The sequence below is a fragment of the Lacerta agilis genome, chromosome 12 (assembly GCF_009819535.1).
Source record: "Lacerta agilis isolate rLacAgi1 chromosome 12, rLacAgi1.pri, whole genome shotgun sequence".
Classification (NCBI taxonomy): Eukaryota; Metazoa; Chordata; class Lepidosauria; order Squamata; family Lacertidae; genus Lacerta; species Lacerta agilis.
The window spans coordinates 11,562,406-11,576,729 of record NC_046323.1 but is presented as its reverse complement, the minus strand read 5'-3'; positions in this window follow the sequence as shown (position 1 = coordinate 11,576,729).

Sequence of the window (14,324 nt, the reverse complement as noted above, 5' to 3'; positions counted from 1 at the left end):
CTGTGGAAAGGCAGCATACAGATAAATTTATGTGTGTATATATGTATGCAGGCCTGAGTCCCAACCAGGATTCCATTGTCAGAATAGCTAAGCAAGTTTCTTAGTAATGGCTCTATAAGGGTGGGCCATTAAGGTAACAAAGGAAATGACTCTGTGCAAGAATGCAAATGGTTGTGTACTCCTCCCTCAGCTGCCTGTTAGTTAGAAAGACAAAGGGCAGAGTTGAGGTATGTTAGTCAGAAGCTAGATGCAGATATGAGAGAGAGAGATACAGTGGTATCTTGGTTCTCAAACTTAAGCTGTACCAGAAGTCTGTTCCAAAACCAAAGCGTTCCAAAACCAAGGCACACTTTCCCATAGAAAGTAATGCAAAACGGATTAATCTGTTCCAGACTTTTAAAAACAACCCCTAAAACAGCAATTTAACATGAATTTTACTATCCAACAAGACCAGTGATCCATAAAATGAAAGCAATAATCAATGTTTCTGTACTATAAAATAAATAAGACAGTATTGTAGATGATAAAAAAATAAAACTATTATTTTTTCTTACCTGCACTTATGATAGTCATTGTTTGGATGGGGGGCTTTTATCCTTTTCAGCAGTCACTCACTCACTCACTCACCCACTCATAAAACGAAAAACAAGCCACAGTCACAAAAATGAAAAAGCCACACAAACAAAAACGCAAAAAATATCAAAAACAAAACCACCAAATATCACCTCAGAACACTGCAATCAGAAACAGAAGGCTTTAATCACATTCGGCTTCCAGGGCAAAGTTTGAAAACTGGAACACCTACTTCCAGGTTTCTAGTGTTCGGGTTCCGAGTTGTTGAGGAACTAAGCTGTTCAAAAACCGAGGTACCACTGTACTTGATTTCTGGTTGAACCCAAGGCTATTGTTATGGCAGAAACAAGACCGTCTTGGGGTGTTAATGCTGTGAGCCCTTACATTGTAAGCTCAGGATGTATATATGTGTAAATAAACCATATATCCTAAAGACACCACAGTCCCTGCTGTCCCTTATACCGAGGAAACTGAACCCCTGGAATCTTGCATGGCTCGGAGAATGGGGTGGTGTGCAACAATACTAATAAAATTGACAGGTTAGCAGAGCTCAACCTCATAAAATCAAGGAACGGAAATGTTTCGCAGTGCTGCTATTAAATTGTCCCTCACAGACCGTAATTGGTTGAAATGTTACTAGCTTCTATAATGTTTAGGAGGACAGGTTTATAAGGGCGGTAGAATCACAATCACTTCATCAATCAACCCACAGAACTGTATCTGTGGCCTGTAATAATAATAAAAAAGGACTGTTGCGAGATAATGGAAGCTTGGAAGTCTGTTTACCAGAGGCCAGAGAGGTGAAGAGAGCAACCAGGCAATGCTGTCACAGGGATATCTAACAGAATGTGTAAGATTTATATATAGTCAATCCACCAGTAAGGATGGGGAAGAAATTCAGTGCATTTAGCAGTTAAAGGTGAATTTACCCAATCTGCACTTTCTGAAACAATATGCAGACCAAAAAGCAAGCAGCCTTTCATATCCGTACTTCTCTGAATCGGGTTTTTAAATTTCCCCTCAAATTTCTGCAGGAATAGATTCAGGCCAGGGCAGGTGGTACCCAGGACACCACAGGGAGAACCATCACATATCAGTTCCCTGGGACAGATGGGGGGGGGGGGCTGTAGTGCAAATTCAGTAAATAATAATATTAATAATTTTATTATTATACCCCACCCATCTGGCTGGGTTGCCCCAGCCACTCTGGGTGGCTTCCAACATATATAAAACCATAATAAAATATGCAACATTAAAAACTTCCCGATACAGGGCTACTTTCTGATGCCCTCCTTCTATCCCTGGCTGTTGGTTATGCTTCTGTGCTACCTGTATTAGGGAGAGCAAATGGAGATGCTAGTGCTTCATATGAGGTCTCATGACTGCTCTATCCTTCCTTGAAATGCTGTTTCTAATAAAGCCTCTAAATTAATTTCCTCTTTCTGTAGCTGTACCACATTGGGTAGGTCAGCGAATTGTTGCACGTTACTCTGAGATCAAGCACATTTCTTAAATTGCATTACCAAGTCTGCGTGGCCACTTACCACTTATTAATGTAAACAGGATTGGCCACAGCAGTTTGCATGTCGCATTTCAGTATGAAAGAGTTGAAATGTTTCCATCTGGAAAAGCCAGTTGAAAAGCCATGTGTTCTATAGATGGTGCTACCCTTGTCTTGGGGACGTGGGTGGTGCTGTGGGTTAAACCACAGAGCCTAGGACTTGCCAATCAGAAGGTCGGCGGTTCAAATCCCCATGATGGGGTGAGCTCCTGTTGCTTGGTCCCTGCTCCTGCCAACCTAGCAGTTTGAAAGGACGTCAAAGTGCAAGTAGATAAATAGGTACCACTCCGGTGGGAAGATAAACGGCGTTTCTGTGCGCTGCTCTGGTTTGCCATAAGCGGCTTAGTCATGCTGGCCACATGACCTGGAAGCTGTCTGCAGACAAATGCCGGCTCCCTCGGCCTATAGAGCAAGATGAGCATTGCAACCCCAGAGTCGTCCGCGACTGGACCTAATGGTTAGGGGTCCCTTTACCTTTACCTTAGTCTTGGCAATAGGGACACCATTTTGAATGTAGTTGTTTTGCTTCAATTTGATACTGGTGATACCCAATGTTGCAACTATGTGAATGCCTCCATTTGTTTCTATGTCAATTAGCCTTGCGATCTGCTGTCTGTGCACAGTATGAATGATCAATTTCTGAAATTTCTGAGATCTGTCTAATGGAACATAGCCTAAGGGACGCCTTCTCCAATCAGGTGTGCTCTGGATGATGTGTAGGACTACAATTCCCATCATCCCTGGCCATTTGGCATGCTGTTTGGGCTAATGGGGATTGTGATCCAAAACATCTGGGGAAGCGGCAGCACAGGATTGGAAAAGGTTTATGTATTGTATCGGACTGCCAACACAGCACTGCATTCTGTCCCTATGGAAAAAACAAACACACAGCTAGACAGACACATTAGATATTCTAGGTAACGCTCAGTTTTACTGAGAAGATTTCATCCTGGAGAATAGGAAGATACAGTAAATACTAGTCATTTATTATAGATGCTTATAGCTCATCATTCAGAAAAACCACACAAGTCAAGCTTTTACATTACACTGTATTTGTCTCATTGGATCATAAAGTATCTGACAACTCTCCTTTTGATCAATAGGTCATTAAATACCCAATACTTTGGGTTTACAGTAGTACCTGGGTTACAGATGCTTCAGGTTACAGATGCTTCAGGTTACAGACTCTGCTAACCCAGAAATAGTACCTCGGGTTAAGAACTTTGCTTCAGGATGAGAACAGAATCGCGCAGTGGCAGCGGGGAGGCTCCATTAGCTAAAGTGGTGCCTCAGGTTAAGAACAGTTTCAGGTTAAGAATGGACCTCCGGAACGAATTAAGTTCTTAACCCGAGGTACCACTGTATTCTGAGAAACTATGCAGCTGGAAGTAAGTAAGTAAAATCTTTATTACGGTCAAGGACCAGAAAACAATTTATGCAGCTGTTTCCTGCAAGACCCCATGGCTCCAACTCCAAATGCCTAAATGCAGGAGTCCTAAATTCCTATCAAGCAGTTCACCAACCCTGTCAACCACAGGTTGTATTGACAGAAAGGTCATGTTAACAACAGGCCAGCTTCTTACCATAGTACAGCAGGCTGATAATAAAATCAGATCCATCTTTAACCGAGTTTAAGAACATCTTTCCCACATCCCCACCAAAGTTTCAAGGCACTGAACAACAACATAACTCGCAACAGATGAACAACTTGCATATAAACACAGACTTGCCATGAACAAATTCAATGATATTTGGAATCCATTCTTACAATACTATAATAGGTTAAGATCTGGTGAAGTACAGTGGTACCTCGGGTTAAGAACTTAATTCGTTCTGGAGGTCTGTTCTTAACTTGAAATTGTTCTTAACCTGAAGCACCACTTTAGCTAATGGGACCTCCCGCTGCCGCTGCACCGCCAGAGCACAATTTCTGTTCTTATCCTGAAGCAAAGTTCTTAACCTGAAGCGTTATTTCTGGGTTAGCGGAGTATGTAACCTGAAATGTATGTAACCTGAAGCGTATGTAACCTGAGGCACCACTGTACAGTAACAACTTTGTAAAGTACAGTGGAACCTCTACCTGCGACCATAATCCATTCTGGTGGTCCGTCCGGAGGTCAAAACGGGTCGCTGGGAAAGATGCTATTGTGTGCAGGCGGCAATTGCTCTCTCCTGCGCATGCGCAAACGGCGGCAAACCCGCCTGTCATGTCCAGGTTTGCCACGGACGTTGGGCGAAATGGACGCGAGCAGAGGCGGATGTAAGAAGCGGTTTGTTTGAATGTATACAATTTTGGGTCCCCCCTCCCCTTTTACTTTCCCTTCTATACAGGTGCTGTGTCTCCTTTCTCTTTCTCTCTTTTATGTGCATCTCACCATGTTTAGTGCACATATAATTATGTAGTTTTAAACTTTCAATAAAGATTTCTATTTTTTTAAAAAACCACATGCTTTTGAACTGAGCTTGCCGTTCCGGCTCAGAACCTGACGGTTCCTTTCTGTGCCTTTCTGAGTTGCTGTCACTAACCCAGGAAATCAGAGCATTGCCTCTTACAAGCCATAGTTACGGCTATTTCTAGCAAGCCCCAGAAGGCTGCGGTTTGAAAATTCCCAAGGGGCCACCTGCCTTGTCCCTTGTTCTCAGAGAAGATACGTTTCTATTTTGGTACACGTCCCGTGCAACACACTCCTCACACTTAATGAGAGCACGGTCCATCTGGAAGCAAGGCCTGTGAGAACACAGGATTGAAAAGTGGGATACGCCGCTGCTAGGATCTGCCGTGTGCTATAGAAAGAGGAGAGATATTTCATCCCTTAGCAACAAGGCGAATTAAGGGTCATCGGTATTAACTTACAACTGGCATTCTATAGTAACACTGATAACAAGAAAAACAGCAACCTTGGACTCAAAAGGTCAGATCAAGGCCATTTGGATCATGGTGACTACATGACAGATGCCACATTAGGAAAAAAACAACAACAACCAAGGATAGCTCACAGTTACCATTACCAGCACAGCATTATGTGTGAAGGAAGTAAAGCAAGGCTGACCCGGCACGCTGTGTGTGTCGGTACTAAATACCACTGTAGCTGCTGATACAACACAGCAGGTGCTTATGAGTATAGCAGTGTGGATGGCTCCATGGTGATCAGAATGTGTGATGTGTCTCTAGGAAGCTGCCTGATCCTGACCAGACAAGTGGGGTTGTCTAGTCCAGGGTTCTTCAGTCTAGAGTCCCCATACGCTGATGGACTACAACTCCCATCACTTGAACTAGCTTAACACAACAATTCAGGAATGATAGGAGCAGGGGGATCTTACCCATAGAGGCTAGTGGCGGGTGCGCCAGGGCAACAAGTTCTGGAGGGCACCAGGGAAGAGGTGGAGGCTGGACATGGCGCCTCCCGGCATCAGCTCGCCACCCTTGCCCGCCTCCGCCATGCTGTGCCGAAGCAGCTCCGCACCCGGAGCCTCCGTCTGCCATGGCCACTGTGGCATGAAGCGGCCAGCTAAGTTGGGAGGCGACGCATCCAGCCTCAGCCTCTTCCCTGCCGGAGGAGCTGCCCTCCAGCCGCTGCCCGCCTCTTCCAGCCCCACCGGCAGCACTGTCCTCCCTAAAAAAATTGGGAAACGGAGGGGGGCACCGGAAGGAGCTTTGCACCATGGCGCCGGATATGCTTAGGACGGCCCTGGATAGGAGCTGTATTCCAGCAGCATCTGGAGACCCAAGCTTGAGGAACACTGGTCTAGTCCACACTGACTAGGAGTTGATACCTAGAGTTTCAGATGGGGTCTTAAACTAGCCCTACTAAGAATTGAACCTGGGACTTTTGGAGAATTTTTATTATTATTAAAGGTTCCTAGACTGGAGGTTACCCACAGAGGAACCCCAAAGAAAAGGATGCAGGGTCCAAATGAAAATATAAAGGCCTATATTACAAATGTGCATATAAGGACCGGCTCAAAAATGAGGAGGCTGCAAAGAACCAGACCCAAAGCAATGTTTTTTATACACTTTTGGATTACACACGTCATTTCATTTCACCAATCAAAGGATCACAGCAATCTTCATACAGTAGTTGCTACCCAGTGTCATCATCCTGAACCAATCAAAATCGTTTGGCTCTTCGGATCAGCCCCATCATAATATCATGTGATTACATATAAGCATTTTCAGTGTCTTTCTTTAATAAGATTTTGACTAATTTTCCCATTGATTCAAAGTTTTCCAATGTCCTTTTTCATCCGCTTACAGAACAACTCAAGATTAATCACAACTGCCATACCAAGTTGATTCTCTTTCCATGCATACAATGGCCAACACTGATTCTAACGATTTATTCCTTTCAGTGTTCTGGAACAGAGATTCACTATGTACAATACCTAAAAGCAACTAGTTCTATACTGCAAATGGCAGGTCCAGGCCCTTTTAATTTAGCTAGACCATAGATTCAAAAGAAAGCAGAATACAGTCATACCTTGGTTCTTGAACACCTCGTGACTCGAATGTTTTGGCTCCTGAATGCCGCAAATCCATGTTCCGGTTTCCGAATGTTTTTTGGAAGCTGAACGTCTGACATGGCTTCCGAATGAGTACAGGAAGCTCCTGCAGCCTATCAGAAGCCACGCCTTGGTTTTCGAACGTTTTCGGAAGTCGGACAGGCTTCCAGAACGGATTTCATTTGAGAACCAAGGTACGACTGTAATTAAAATACAATTTGATGAAATTATTAATTTCTCCAATCATGTGCTCTGCCCACATCAACTCTGAGCCTTCTCCCATCCCAGTCACCCAGTCCCCTGCCCTTTTCCATTAATCATTGTTGAGCTAAAGGGGAGAGTAGCAGTGGCATTTCCTCTAATGATGGCGTGGATTCACACCAGCAAATTGCTATGATATGCTCCTGTTTCACTATATAGCTTTTCCGTTCTCCTGACACGCTCCTCCTGAAACACGGGGGGAAACACCAGCCCTGGAACTGGCATGTGTGTGATAAAAATTACCCCCCCCCCAAAAAAAAACCCACCTTGCTCTGGAAAAGCAAAAAGCGAATGTTCCTCTCCGGCTACCCCTGTAAACCCAGCAGGGCACCGGGTGTCTTGGGCTCTCTGCCAACGGTCACAACCCTTGACTGACTCACTGGTGGGATTGTTCTGCACATTGCCCAGAATGTCCAGGGGATGCGCAAGGTCTTTGCTGAAAGATGTTTTCTAGCTACGGAGAATCCTCTCAGGAGTGTTTTGAATAGCAAACCCATCAGAGTCTGAAGGAGATGACACAGTTGTCAGCCCCCTGCTGTATGGAGCTAACGTAAGGATGGATAGATCAGTCTAAATTGGATTCAAGCGCATTTGGATTCCTTTTATTTTTAAGCCCATTCCATTCCGTTTGCACATTAATGTACTGTTGCTGCTGCTGTTGTTGTTGTTAATCAAATCCTCATGACATTACTGTTTTTTTAAAAGTGAATTTACAGTTCCACAAGGTGACCTGACTGCTTCTTTTAAAACATTCCCCCCCCCCCTGTTTTATAAACAAGAAAGCATCACTTAGAGTGGCTAGAAAGTGTGGCGAGTGACTCGTGCATTGAAAAAGGTGTTGCAAATATGCCTGGGAGCAACAGGATGTGATGATCTGCCATCCCTACCAAGAACACCGTGGGGAGGAGGCTAATTCTCTCAGTATCATTCCCTAATATTTCCTCCATTGCCTTGTGACTGTTTCTGTTTGCAATGCACCTGGTTGTTCCCAAGAAAAGTTTCTTGAAATCTCCCAGTTAAACGGGGTCTATTTCAGAAAGTGAACGAAGAGTGCTTATTATTCCACAGATTGCTAACTCCTGGGCAAATAAACAGACCAAATCATGCTATTCTCCTTAAGATAATTATTTTGGAGCAAGATCACTGGGAAGGCGACAAAAACAGATGCATTGTATAGATGTGTGCCTGGAGGATTTTTTAATTTTATTTTTTTACTTATGGGGCACAGTGTTAAGACACATCCATATGACTATTTTTTTTTATTAAAAAAAAACAGGTGTTGGAGTTGAAGAAGTTATGAAACTGAGATGGGGAAACAGCTGCTTGCTTTGGATTTTTCAAGCCTGAGTTCACTTTGAACATGAAAAAATGTTCTCCCCGTTTTTTCCTTGCTTTAGCACGTCATTATGGACTGCAGGCTCTTTCTCTAGTTACCTGTAATGCCATATACCGTAATCTTATCTTGTGAGTCCAGCAGAGAAACTACTGTAGTTGCTAAGCCCTCCAATATAACTTGTAGGATTATAATTGAGAACTGAAAGAGTCAATTTCATACAGGGAGGCTGGACTGAAGGTGGGAGGACAAGAGAGAGAGAGAGAGACAGACAGACAGACCAAACCTCTGGTTTGATTTACACGTGCCCAAGATGACAATGAATGTATGTTAAACACCCACACACCCACACACCCCAGTCAGCGGAGTCTTAAAATACTTTTGTGGCTAAATGCTATTTGATTTTGGCTTGTTAACCATCGATATCATCTGCAATGCAATTCTTTACGTGTCTGCTCAGAAGTAAGCCCCACAAAATTCAGTACGGCTTTCCCCCAGCAGTAAGCGAGGACAGGACAGGACTGCAGCCTACATTGGCCTTGAGAAAGGAGATTGCCATAACTTTTATGCATGCTTCTTATGTATGGTTGTAAGAGCCTCCCTGGTCCTATGGGATCCAAAAGGGTATTAACAACAACAACAACAAAAAACTGTGGCATAATACTATTTAGTAAGCCATTAGTGAATACAATTGGTATGAGCCATGTGTAGTTGAGAGCTCTTGGAAGATGCAAAATGCTCTGGTGTGAACAGACAACTCCTTTACCCTAAGAATTATTTCTACGCCGGGCTCAATAAAAGGCAAAATAACAAGCACTGTGATCTTCAGATTCACTGTGCTTGGTAACATTGCTACCTAAATATTAATCCATAACAGAATCTGTTGCTTGTGCTTCTGCCATTGCAGATTTGTTCTTTCATCACGAAGCAACAAATAGAACGTGATATGAAAGTGGTTATAAGCCATGGGCAAGTTTTAAGGAGCCTTTGTTTGACTAGAAGAGACAAGCTCCTCTTTCCCCTTTTAGTGTGAATAATTTACCTCATTCTTCCCTCCCCATCCCAATTCCGTTTTATACCATTTCCTGGACAAGCGTAGAGGTAGGGATCTCCTTTTAAAGCACTGAGGACTGCCTCCAGTCAAGAAGAACACAAGAAGCTACCAAGTCAGACTGCTGGTCTATCTAGCTCAATATTGTCTACACTGATTGGCAGCAGCTCTCCAGGGTATCAGACAGGGACATCCTTAGCCCTACCTGGAGATGCCAGGAATTGAACCTGGGTCCTTCTGCAAAGCAGATGCTCTACCCCCAAGACAAGGCCAATCTGCTCCAAGCAGCTCTCCACATTCTGGTGTTAATATACCTATGATCAATGCAGAAATAAGACTGGAAATGTGTTGAACAACATTCACCCCCCTTTAAAAAAACAACTTCACACAATTTTATTGCATTTACCAAAGGCCCTTGGGGATCTCTCACTCTTCCTCATGTAATGGTAAGATCACAAAGAAACATTAACTCCTATGCTACAGCTAGGTATGAATGTTAAATATAGGGAGGGGGAAATCTACTTGCGTAAGTGCTTTCAGGCAAAGATTATACTTATTCAAAGAGAAAGCCTTGTCTTCTAAAGTTCAGCGATACAGATCTGTTATCAAACTTCATTTTGGGCCTCTCCTGGCTAATCATAGAGTTGGAAGGGACATGAGAGTCATCTAGTCCAACTCCCTGCAACGCAGGCATATTTTCCCCAATGTGGGGTTCGAATCTGCAACCCTGAGATTAAGAGTCTCATGCTCTGCTTGACTGAGCTACTCTCACTCCTTTTGTTTTGTTTTTTGTTTGTGGGGATATTCTGCAACAGTCATCTTTTTCCATCGTAAATTAAGTTCTCCAAATTTCTGCTGCAATTTGCAAATTTCTTTAAAAAAAACCTCGTGAAATTTCTTCAGCATTTGCGTGCATATCTCACATTGTTTTGGTATGAGTTTTTGTCTGTTGCACACCATTTTTGCAAGTAATTTCTCCTAATGTTAAGTATTTTGGGTATGTTATCTTCATGAACATTTGCTTTTTGTACATATTGTTTTCACTGGGGAACTGCAGCAAAAATTCAGAGAAGTATGAATTTTGAAGGCTAGCTCTGTTTTGGTGCATGTACTGGTTCAAGAAGTGCAAGCTAGCTATAGTAGTTTCCCATTCATTTCTCCCCCTTCCCTAATGTCAGGCAGGAATATAAGGAATCAAACAGCCCTTAAGGTATTCTGGACCCAAGTTGTTAAGGGCCTTGTAAACTGATGCAAAATCCTTGAACTGGCAGCAAATGGTCAACCCATGCAAGCTTTTAAGCATAGGAGTTATGTGCTGGCAGTAGTCTGTCACACCAGCTTCCAGACCAGGCTCAATTATTTCAAGGAGCACCATAGCAGAGAAGCTCAGAGAAGCAAGGGAGGTTGGGGGAATAAAAGATCCTGGCTAACAGAGGAAGCTTCAAACCCCTCAAATTTTAATGACCTTCATAATAATATGTTTTCACCCTATGTCTAGACACCAACGGCAAATGAGACTGGCAGCCCTCCCTTGATAAGATGTCACCAACGAACATGATGTTAATGCCGCAAGGTACATGCATGTGCGATTGCCGCATGGGGCCAACTCCACATTATTTTCATGCTTTTTCCTACACAGAAGTGCCATGCCAGAAAATACTACTACTACTACTACTACTACTACTACTTTATTATTTGTACCCCGCCCATCTGGCTGGGTTTCCCCAGCCACTCTGGGCGGCTTCCAACAAAGATTAAAAATACATTAAAATGTCACACATTAAAAACTTCCCTAAACAGGGCTGCCTTCAATGTCTTCAGATAGATAGGAAAGTATGATGCTTTTAGACTCTCTTCTAATATGTGCACTATTGTAAATTTCACCTCAATGGAAAACTAAAGGATATCAGTGGCTACTAGCTATAATGGGTGGATGCCTCACTAGATTCAGTGTTATGGCAAAGAATAGAAAGCAACTAATTTGCAACGTCCTACAATTTATGGATTGTTCACAAGTAGCAGCTGACTCTAATCTGCCCTCAGAATTTAATAGTGCAGCACTACAATAGATTGCGTTTTTCCAATGCCTACAGGACCACAGGTTGAGAAATGGTCAGGTTTTCACAAACCTATCAATCCCATCTATCCTAATTTCCAGAGGTTCTTTCTTCCTTGCAATTCTTTTTTTTTTTTAACACACAAACCTGTGAATGTGTCTGTGGGTTATGGATTTCACTCAGCGTGGGTACTGGCAAGAGAACAGCAACGCTTGCCTTCGTTGTTAGAGGTGTTCATGAAACGTTTATCACCAAGCAGGACACAGGAGTAAACGGAGGCTGTTCCTTTTTCTTCTGCTATGCAACCTTACCTCTGGCAAATTTTCCATTTTACAGTATCTTTCTAAAAAAAGAAAAGAAAAGAAAGAAAAATTATTTTTAGTTGAGTTACTGAAATATTTGTATCCCATGTTTTGTTCCCCCCAAGGTGACTTACAAGCCATCAGCTGAAAGGAACACAGAATCGATAAAATATCCAAGCAAAGCAGCATAAAAGAACCTGCAGAGCAAACCTAAATGGGGCTGGGGAACCAAATCCAAGACTATCAGGGCAGAAGCTTGGGCTACACTTCTTCTTCTTCTTCTTCTTCTTCTTCTTCTTCTTCTTCTTCTTCCTGCCCCAATCCAGAACTGGTACAGCCGAGAGACCCAAGGAGCATGCCTCAAGGGAGATACATGGGTTTTGCAGGGTTTCTAATGCTCCTCCCCGTCCCTCAAATATCCTATTTAATGTCTTTGTGCTTCCCCAAAACCAGGTTAGCTTTAAAACATTGGACATATTCATGGAAGATAAGGCTATCAGTTGCTACTATGCTCTAAGGCAGTGTTTTTCAACCTTTTTTGGGCAAGGGCACACTTGTTTTATGAAAAAAATCACGAGGCACACCACCATTAGAAAATGTTAAAAAAATTAACTCTGTGCCTATATTGACTATATATAAAGTAATTCTCTTGAATAGGAATCAAATAAACACAATTTTTCCCACGGCACACCAGGCAACATCTCGCGGCACACTAGTGTGCCGCGGAACAGTGGTTGAAAAACACTGCTCTAAGGGTCATTCCACTCCAAACCACCTGATTTTAATACCATAGCTGTCAACCCTCCCTGCTGTTTCCCAATGCTATAATACGGGAATTTCCCGCAAAAAAGGGAAAGGTTGACAGCTATGTTTAATACTCGACCCTGCTCTTACATTTCAGACTTTGTTCTATTTTTGTGTGTGTGTACATACCTATGAGACAACCTCAAATTGTTTTTAAAAGATTTTTTTGGTCTCTTTATTTTGGTATCAAAATAAAGCTAATTTTGGTCTCTCTTGAAAGAGACCAAAATCAGCTTTCTTTTGATACCAAAATAAGCCCAACTGGTTGAAAAATAAGTGAAACAGGCGGTTGTTTTTTTTCTAAACTGGTACAGAAATTGCATTAGCTTAAATGGCGTGAAAACTGAAGTGTTAAAAAAATTATCCTGTGCCCAAATTCGGACCAAAAAAAAATCTAAAAAAATAAATTTGAGGTTATCTACACATAATTTTTTATTTTTTTTTGGAAGAAAATCTAAATTGTGAGAGGTGCCAGAACTGAGTTCCGGAGAGTTCCAGCTGCAAACAAGCCCTGGGTGTTCTTGTTACTAGATTTAAAAAAATGTTATGGCTCCGCACAGCTGCGTGGCCTATGTTTCTTTCATCATTTCAAAGATTTTGTTTCCCCCCACTTGCTCTCTTGGTGGGAGGATTGGCAAATACAAAATCTTATTACTTAAGTGCTTCCATTTATTCATTTCTTCAGGAAACAATTTCCCTCAGCACCACAGCTGACAGTTCAGCAGCCCCACGCTTCCTCAGGGCCCAGCAATGGCAATATATTTTAATTATTTTAAAATATTTATAGCTTCGCTCCTATCTCCGAGCTCTCATTAACAGCGCTGGGAACCTCTTCCATTAGATGCTGTCATTATGCAGAGATTTATTTTTGTGTCATAGCCTGAGCTTGTGTTTGAAAGCTAAGCTCTCTCCCCTCCACCTTGGCTCAGGCTTCAGATTTAATGGAAAGGCCAATGTTTCATGGAAACTGCTCCTTTCGGCATTCCAGAACCTCCAAGTGTCCCTATTTTCCAGGGACGGCCCCAGATTTACAGAAGCCGCCCCTGTTTCTGATTTGATCCCAGAATGGCCTCGTTTTCCTTAAAACACCCCTATTTTCATCAGAGAAATGTTGGAGGGTAGGGCATTCCCTTCTCAGCAATCCCTTGGGGACAAGGAGGTTCCAGTAAAAGTGAGATCTGATCCTCCAAACGGCCTCACAGCAACAAACATAATTTAAATCTACCTCTCCACTAAAATATATGTGTATATTGGTTCTGCGAGGCACCGTTCTTCAAACAAGCTAGTCTTCTACAATTCTCTCGCAGGCCTGGTCAGTTACATTTGATGCTTTTGATCTCTCAAAGGAACATCCATCAGCTTTCATCTCGTTTCCCTCAAGCTTGATACTGTTAATAATTTATCGCCTATTTATTATCAGCATTTCAATGTGCGGATCTCCCGCTTGATTATGAATAAGGAAACAACGAAAATGTGGGGGACATGACACTTTTGACCGTGAGGGGAAATTAACGCTAAGGGCAGACTTGTGACAGAAAAAATAAGTGTGTGTGTGTGGTGGTGGGGAGATCAGAATCGTCTGTTGTGGTAAAATAATGCTCATATATACAATCAAGCAGTATACAGACTTTAGGAAATAAATAAATCTTCTCTCTCCAGGCTCAAATTCTCTGGTGAGCATAAGTGAAATCTTCTTTCTGCCTCAGCCATTGGTAAGTGTCAAGGCTGTGTCACCTTCTTATGACACCCATACATTACAACTGTTTTTTATGTTAAAGTTGGGCCACTGGTTTAGATACAGTTTACAGTAATTTAAAAGGGGGAAAAAATTAAATATATTTTTAATGCCTATTTAAATTTGTATTGTGAGATGAATGCTTTA